Raw genomic sequence first — 9,204 nt, 5'->3', positions numbered from 1 at the left:
TTCCTAATTTTACCATGAAACATTCCTAATTTTGCCGTGAAAGGTAAGCAGGTATTAAATGTGCTTATGCTTATAGTGCCTCTGTTTTCTCAAAAACTGTTTGTGATCTACACCCTTTTCTTAATGAACACCACTCTCAGTTCTTCTGTCCATCATCTAGGGAATATCAGTGCTCAAAATACACAGGAGCACGGTCCTTTTATTTTGAAAATCCTCGCAGAAATGTGCCTTAAATAACATTCTCTTTTACATTTATGATACAATTTAAGTGAAATTTTGCCATCAAACTGTTCGGGCTCTCAACGCTTTAGAGGGGCTTTAAAGGGATAGTTGAGTTATGTTGCAGAGTGCGCTACACAAAATAATTGTGTGTGATATAATGAAAAACTGAGTGTCAATGTGAAAGAACATACATTTTAAATGACAACATCATCTTTGGTTGATCAAAATCGGTTTAGAGACGGCTGAAATATATAACCATTTCTAATATTTGTGTACCACCACAAATATTTGATAATTTGAACCAGCCGTTTAAAAAACGAAATAGCGCCTTATGCGTTTTAATCCAGCCAGTGCCGATGTTGGCTTTTCGTGTTGGTTATAAAACGCACAACGAGCAGGCCCAAGTATTGCTATTATTTATTAATTAATTAATTAACGGTCACCATATTTTTTTGAAAGTGGAGGTGAATTGGTATGATCGTATTGGCTAAATTTTAACACATTTTGGGGTCTAAAATTACCTTCATATCAATGTTAGGTCCTAAAGGGGCACTAGAAATGTCATAAATAAGAAAAATAGCAATGACCATGCACTTTAAAGTCATTTGCGGTCTGAAACAACAACTCAACTATCCCTTTAAGTGATTGCTGCTATTTCTGTTGAGCTTCAGAAGGTTATTTACGCATATACTTTACCACATAGTTACGCCCTTCTGACTTTCAACAGACAATACAAACATTTTGCATGCGTGCATTTGAAACGCCTCAATTGCTGATGCAGAGAGACGTTTGACCAGGGATGTGCTTGTGCATCAGTAATGCTCCAACGTTCATACTAATTTCTCATCACAATAATGATGCGCACTTTAATTACCATGGCAACTAGAATATCATTGGAATGCATCATATAATTCTCCAGCTTGAGCCTTTTTGCAAGGAGGTTGGTGGTATCATATTAATTGCATCTTTATGTAGTTCTGTACAGATCATGCGCATGGTATACGTGTTGCTATTAATGATAATAATATATATATATATATATATATATATAAGTAACATAATGATAACATCTCTTGGAGGAATTAAAGAAAAAGGGGCACTAAGTCGCCTTGAATTAAGGGTGCATGTTATAGAGAAAGTAAAAGTAGGCACTTATAAAAAAGGAAAAGGACAGTTATTAGAAGAAAAAAAGGTGCTTGTGTCAAATTAAAAAGGGCAATTATCAGAGCCTTCAGAGGTAGGAAAATGGCATGTCTTGCACCTGAAAAGGGGCACTCAACATTAATGAAAAGAGGCACTTGTGAGAATGGAAATGGGGAATCCGTTGGAGGAGAAGGGCATTTATCAGATGTTAAGAGGGGCATTTTGAAAAGAGGAAGGGGAAATTTAAGAGGCACTTATTTTTCTCCAAATTTTGAGGAAATATTTATCGCCGACGCAGCAAGCCGATGAATAAGCGGGGGGGGGGGGGGGGGGAGGGGTAGAACCCTTTTTTTTTTGGGGGGGGGGGTGGGGCTTAATTCGGAATTATGTTTTTTGTTTTAAATATTCTGTTTTGGGGGCAGGGGGACCCCCCCCCCCCCCCGTGGATCCGCGCATAGGTGCTGCTGCAGCTACTACTACTACTACTACTACTACTACTACACATTGTTGCTGATTGAAGAACTCCATATACATCACGCCTGTATGCTATTGCAGAATGTAGATGAGCGATTATTTACATGCATAATGTATGCACACTGCTCTGTACGTACGCTGTTCATTGTATGTTGTACGGACCATTATAAACTTCTCACGGTTGTTTTTTCTTCTTTATAATAAATGAAATGGTAAAAATGAAGAAATATGTCATATGCCTTAATGGCACTTGTTATATGGAATCGACCTTTGTCTTGTGATCATGATAATTTTTGACTCTGAGTTAAACTTAATTATATACATGTCAGTGGTTTGTTCATTGTTCTATCAATATGTACTGTGTCTGTCTTTCACTTAAATCAAAGGGTGATAGACCAAGCTCCTATTGATACCATACACAGTAAACGCATAGTCTAAAGTTCATATTTGTATATGAACATTGAGTCAGTTTGTTCATTAATCTCATGTTTTATTTATTTGTATTATTTGTGTTTATCTTTAACCTTCAGGTCAATCAATACACCTTGTGAAAGAGCCGTAGGATCAAGCAATGGCAGTGAGAAGGTAAGGTATCATCCAGGAGGAATAGAAACAAAGTGATTAAACAAAAAATAACAATCGATCGAGGAATAATTACAGTAAATAATTGCTGAATGGACTTACATGTATCAGCCACTCTGCCAGTGCGGCAAGTTGTTTGCGTAGAAATATTTTTTTGGGGTAAGACCACAACCATTTTCCCCTCTAATTGGTGAGAAAATATTAAACGACGAATCAGTCAGCCGGTTAATAGGAGGGAGGGAGGAGTAAAGAAACACTTTTTTTGTTGGGGGTGAAACGAAAACAAAGATGCTCTTTGTTTTCGTTTCACCCCCAACAAAAGACCGACCCAAGTAACAATTGGACGTTTTCTGAACGTTCTAAAAAGGTTCCAAATTGGTTTCCTAAACGTTTTGTGAAAACGTTCTAAAGACGTCTATTTGTGGTAGGTTGAAAACGTTTTTTGGAACGTTCCAAATGGACGTTTTTTGAACGTTTTCTAAACGTTTTTAGAACCAATAAAAAACCTTTTATAGATTTGCTTTTAAGTGCAAGGACCTGCAGAAAACCTGTCGGACGTTTGGGACGTTTTAAGAACGTTTTAAGAACCTTAAAAACGTCCGGAAAACCTTTTAGGAACGTCTAGAACGTTTCCAGGACGTTTAAAGAACGTCTAGAATGTCCAAGAGAACCTTTTAAGAACGTGTAGAATGTACTGGAAACGTTTTGAAAACGTTCAGAAAACCTTTTAAGAACGTCCAGGACATCCTGGAAACGTTTTGAGAACGTTTAGAAAACCTTTTAAGAACGTCTAGAACGTCCTGGAAACGTTTTTAAAACGTTCAGTAAGCCTTTTAAGAACGTCTAGAACGTCCTGGAAACGTTTTAAGAACGTTCAGAAAACCTTTTAAGAACGTCCAATATACAGTGAATTTTTAATAAACGCTAGGTCACACATGTATTTGATTGATTTTATGAATTTATTATCAAACATATTTACAAAATATGTACAAAGGCTTGGCAATACAGTACATCATGTATATTTGAAAAAGAGTATTGGTATTTCCCGAAGTGCCCCCGAAAGAACATACAATTCTAATATTCAGAATAAATTGTTTTTTGATCAATATTGGTTCACAAACGGCTGAAATATCCATAAATATATTTTTATTCAAAATATTAAAAATGCTTGAAGACTACTTTGAAGAAGAAAAAATCTGAATAGTTCTTTAAAAAGCAATGGATATAGATATTTAATTAGTATTTTAACAAAAATTAAATGCAGAAACTGAAAGTAACAGGTCATTTTGATAATAACAGGGGCTTTACTTGGCCGTTTGTAATTATTACTTTGCACCGTGATGGTGCAGGTTTTGGTTTTAAAGTTAAGTTTGACCAATACTAAACTATCCCTTTAAAACTATAGATACATAACACATGAACAATCTACAAATAAAACATAAGAAAATGATAGATGAGTTGAAGATATGCCTCATTAACTGGCAAATATGAATACTCATATAATTCACGGGTCTATGTCTCTATGAATATACAAGGCAAGATAAAATGAATACTTTGAATAGTGTCAATAATTTGGCAGCACACATATAGCAACTTTGGTAACACACTTTATAAAAGCAATTTGAGTTATTTACAGAACCTGGCAATTCATGCCAAAAAGATGCCCCAGCAAATGATTAAGAAATCTTTCTACAATAAGTCTTGATCTTTGGTAAAACCAAATAGTGGATTTAATTTTTTGTGTACTATATCAAATTCAATGTGAATAAATTCACCAGAACCTTTTAACAAAATGTCACAAATTATCATTAAATACATGTGAATAACCGATTTAACTATGTGCCTCCACCCAGGATTAGCTTCATCATCTGGTGCAAATTATAACTATTCAAAAGAGTACATGTATTTACTTTCTCATCAACTTCTACAAGTGATAAAAATGTGACTATTTTAAGAAGTCACATTTCAAGTGAAAGTACGGCAAAAAAACACAAGGGAACTACACTCTTTTCAGCTCTACAAATTGGCAACAATGATGACACCAACTGTGAGTAGCTATCCATCAACTTTGTACATTCATATTTTCTAAATTTTCCTTAAAGTTACACATTTCCACAGCTTTTAATCAGAGTATGTTCAGATTACTAACGACGAATAGCTTTCTAGACAACATGCTTTGACTATGGGGGTTAGAAAATGTGAAATTTTGTGTACAAAGTGAATTTAGAGCTACTCAAGATGTCATCAGCATTGTCAATTTGAATAGCCGAGAGTAATTTACTAGAAAATGTAAAAAAAGTGTAGTTTCCTTACTTTGTTTTCCTTACCGAGTTTGCCCATTTCTTATTTTTAATTTTGTTCAAATTTGTCTCCTTTGATTGAAGCAGTGAAATTTCTAGGGTAGATTTCCCCTTTAAATCCGAGTACAAAATTGTCCTTTTGATCGACCAAAGATTTAGTGGGCAGGTCAAGATTTCCCAGAAGCCTTGCATTGGACCTTGCATCTTACTTCAAATATAAAATCAACACAAAACACATGAACAATCTACAAAAAGCTATTTACAATAAACTGATAGAAATTAGTTGATATGAATTATTAACAGGCAAATATGAATACTCAAATTTAAGGGTCTATGAATATGGAAGACAAGGTTATAAGAGAGTTTGGCAGCACACACATTGGCCCGAATTCACAAAGCAAGGTTTGAGCTCAAACCTCCTTTTGTTTCGCCAAACCTCCTTTTGTTCTTTACAAACCAGGTTTGTAAAAAACGCATAAAACGCGTCATATGACGTACGAAAACCAAGGTTTGAGCTCAAACCTCCTTTGTGAATTCGGGCCATCGGTTTCAGCATCCTTACAAAAAGTAGTAAATTTACAGACCTATACAACTTTGTCTTGCATTCTCAACAAGATGTTGGCAATTCAATCCAAAAAGATGCACCAACAAAACTGTTATGTCGCTGATAAAGTTTCTCCATTATTAGCTGAAATGGTCAAATTTGGTCTCAATATGAGTTTTAGGATTTTTGCATTGCCCCTGAATGAAGGTATCTTAATCTACCTTGAATGAAAATTTGGTGTTCACTGGTTCGGTAAACGGCTCCCTCAGGTCTTCCACATCAACGGCCGCTCCCGATTTGGACAAAAGCAGTTTTTGTACCAACTGCGTCAGCTGCTGCTGCCCTTCCTCCAGCCTCTGCAGCGTACACAGTACCTGCACTTGAAAATTGCCTGAGAAGAAAAAAACAGACACATAAAATACATTATAATAACAGTTCAAGTCATTAAAAAGTTTGACAGCAAATTAATAGGATATTTTGGAGAGATATGTTTGATAGCTGTCCAATTTAGTCACTTCAGGAATATATCACCCAGCTTCAAAGACGACACCTGTGCAGCGCTTCCAACAAAGTATACATACTGTAAGGATTTAAAAGCGACTCTTCTGTAAGAAAACTATACCCATGCCTTGTTAATGAAATAAATTACATGTACGCCAAGATAATCTGCCTCACTTATCCAATCCAACAGTATTTTAGTGTAGCAACTTGGCAAATGGCAAATGTTGTTTTGTTAGTTTATACGCTCTACAGTATATGTTCTGATGATAAAAAAAAACCTCAGAACCTTTCGTTTGTGAAATGCTATCTGAAAAAAACTTACTTTCCGAAGCCCGAGCCCTTGCTGGAGTTGTGGGTTGGAACTGAAAAATGCGATGTGGACTTGGACTTCGCATTCAGTTTCGGCATTGGTAACTCTGCTGCCACAGCCTTAGTCGTTCCTCCGTGTACATGTTGTTTTCTTGGGTCCGAACTGATTCAAGATCTGAAAAACAGAGACACATTGCAGATGTTAAAAGGGATATCAAGACATGACAAGAATTCTCATAAACTGAACAAACTTTTGGGTAATGCAAACTTCTTGTCCGAAATTTATGCCTAGATTACAAATTAATTTCCAGTTTTGCCGGAATGGTGCCACATCTATTAATCATCATTTTGCATGGCTGGGACACAAAGCAGGTCTAGCTATCCCAAATAAATTATCTTAGGTTTTCATCATCTGTTGGATTTTGAAGAAAACGAGAAATAAGATGTAAATTATAAGTCTCTGGCTGAGCCAAGCACTACTAACCATCAAGAGACAAATACTTACCAGCGTCACTTCCGGAATCACTAGAAGATTTGCTAAATCTCTGGGGAAAGACGTCTCTTTCGCTTCTACACAGCATCATCTTCCGATACCAGGTTTGACGTGTCCTCTGCCTTCCTGGCGATATTTTTGCACTTTCACATAGTTGCCTGTATGTAAAAATAAAACAAATCAATCCTTAAGTTATTAATCTACGTTATTGGAAATCAATTTCTTTAAATAATGTGTAATCTGAACTAAAAAGATTTTTGTTTAAAGAGACGAAATTGAGAACAAGAAAGGACTATAAATCTAGGTCTCGATATTTCTAAAAAACAATATCCATACAAAAAAGGTGGTTTGGGAGCTATTTCAATTGCCTAAAAAACAAACCTGTTGTAATCGGGGTTGGGATAATATAAAGTTGCTAAATGGTGGTGGAGGGAAAAGCATGGAATGTTCCACTCCCGTGGGATTTTAAATGCTATTGAGGGAATAGTAAATAAGTCAAGAAATGAGCTGGTAGTCGAGGGACTTATTTTCTTCACGAAATAGCATTTTAAATCCCGATGGGAACTTTCCATGATTTTTCCAGACAGCAAAGTTAACAACTCAACTGTTTTAATCATCCGATTACCATGTAATGTAACGAGCCATGCGCACCTACCCACTCCAGCAAAGAGTCCATGCTATTATGCGTATTGACCTCTAGCACTGCATTACGTGTTACAGGCGCGGATCCAGGATTTCTTAGGGGAGGGGGCCCAACTTTTTTTTTTTTTTGCTCCCGAAAATTTGAAAATCGCGCCGGCCGAAAAGTCGCTCAGTGGGGGGGGGGGGGGGGGGGGGGGGGGGGGGGGGGGGGGGGGAGCACATTTTTTTTTTTTGATCCTCAAAAAAATTTCAATTTGCACCCCCCCTTGAGCGCCAGGGGGGGGGGGGCCCAACCCCCAAAAATCGTAAAAATCACGTGATTTTACATGATTTTTTTCTCAAGGGGGGGGGGGCCCGGGCCCCCCGGCCCCCCGGGCCCCCCCCCCCCCCCTGGATCCGCCACTGACGTGTTAAGAGGCAGCATTTGCTCAAAAGGAATAGTCGATACACACATAATACACAAATGCACTTATCATGCCGATGCGGCTAGCTGTAAGCAAATTTTGACAGTAGACAATTTGAATTTCTAAATTGTTCTTTTTAACAAAATAACATCGGTAAGTTGAACAAATTGTATTTTATTACTGCTATTTAGGTTTCATCAATTGTCACTAAAGTACCGATTTTTAGTGAAAGAGTTTTGTACAGTGGTGTTTGAAATGTTGAGTATCAATAGCACAGCTTTTAATACACACAGCCAGGATAGTAATGCAGCTATGTATGCACTAACTCAGGTATGCACTAACTCCAAGAAGCTCCGACGCCGTTCGGCATCGGAGCTTCCTGGAGTTATGTGTGCACATACCCTAGCCTACCCAATTACCATACCAGTCAATGCAATGAAAGTTTCAACGGCCTGCACATGCGACATAGAGTCTGCCGTACTTTTAGTTTTAATGCAAATAATCAATATTTTATTTCATTTTACATGCTTCAAAATCAATCAAACAAAGCTTAAATTCCTTACAGATATCAAAATGTTAAAATAACGCTTACCTCGGTGTCGCAGTCTAACAGATTATTTGAAATCTCGATGTCACGTCATCAAGCAGTCAACTCGGCAGTCAGTTTAAAACACGCGGCAAGCTCTGGAGCGAGCGCGCCGCAACGGCCGCGCCGGATACGACTCACTGACCTATACAGTGGTACGATTATATACGGTGCGTACGCACTTTGTATACACGTGGTTGAATGGAGCATAGTAAATGACGTAGCGCGGTCGGACTGATTGGGCTGGGAGGGGGGGGGGGGGAGGGGCACAAACATTATGTGAGGGGGAGGGGTCACTCCTTATGTGTTTCTTTTTTCTTCAAATAATGTCACCTTATGTTTTCTATTTTTTTTCCTCAAAATTATTGGGGGCATGCACGTGCCTCCCTCCATCTCTACGCCACAGGAGTGCATCAGTTTGACACACCTCGACCCCCCCCCCCCAAGCGTATGCATGTGGCCTAATTTCGCCAGCTGGTATTTTTTAAGAAATATTTATTTGGACATAAAAAATAAATTCAACAAAATACGTCTGAATAAAACGTTCTGTAAACGTTTTACAGGACCTATCCAAGAACGTTTAATTGTAACGTCCAAAAAACGTTTTCTGAACGTCTTCAAAAGACCTAGCTCCGCAGCGAATGTAAGGTCCCAACTTAGACGTTATATAAACGTTTTTTAAACGTTTAATAGGGACGAAGACGTACGGAACCTGATAAGAACGTTCTGTAAACGTTTTAAAAACGTTTTGTGTTTGCTGGGGAGCACCTCGACCAAGCACCTCGTACCTCCGGTGAGGTATACCTAATGGAAGAGAATTGACTAAAATATCGATACAAATCGCAAAAAAAAAAGGAACTAGGAAAAGAAAGAAGCAACAAAAAAAAAGAATCTTTATCGCAAATATAAACAAAGTAACGTCTAACTGAGAGCAAATATCGATCGTGACGATCCTCGACGGCCCAAACACCCAGAAGTCCAAGATAATGAACGCTTGATCTCAT

At 37.7% G+C, this 9,204-nt stretch overlaps 1 long non-coding RNA gene across 1 annotated transcript; it reads right to left on the bottom strand.

Moving 5' to 3' along the window:
* Positions 1-3,361: 3,361 nt before the first annotated feature.
* Positions 3,362-8,311, bottom strand: LOC115921080. Its single transcript, XR_004062730.1, has 4 exons — positions 8,207-8,311; positions 6,581-6,726; positions 6,089-6,250; positions 3,362-5,656 (listed from the first exon to the last, which is right to left on the bottom strand). It is a non-coding gene; the product is annotated as an uncharacterized LOC115921080 (long non-coding RNA).
* Positions 8,312-9,204: the final 893 nt, after the last annotated feature.

This window comes from Strongylocentrotus purpuratus, unplaced genomic scaffold (genome assembly GCF_000002235.5).
Source record: "Strongylocentrotus purpuratus isolate Spur 01 unplaced genomic scaffold, Spur_5.0 spur5_scaffold_1, whole genome shotgun sequence".
NCBI lineage: Eukaryota > Metazoa > Echinodermata > Echinoidea > Camarodonta > Strongylocentrotidae > Strongylocentrotus > Strongylocentrotus purpuratus.
The sequence above is the reverse complement of the archived record's forward strand: the minus strand, read 5'-3'. Positions and strand labels throughout refer to the sequence as shown.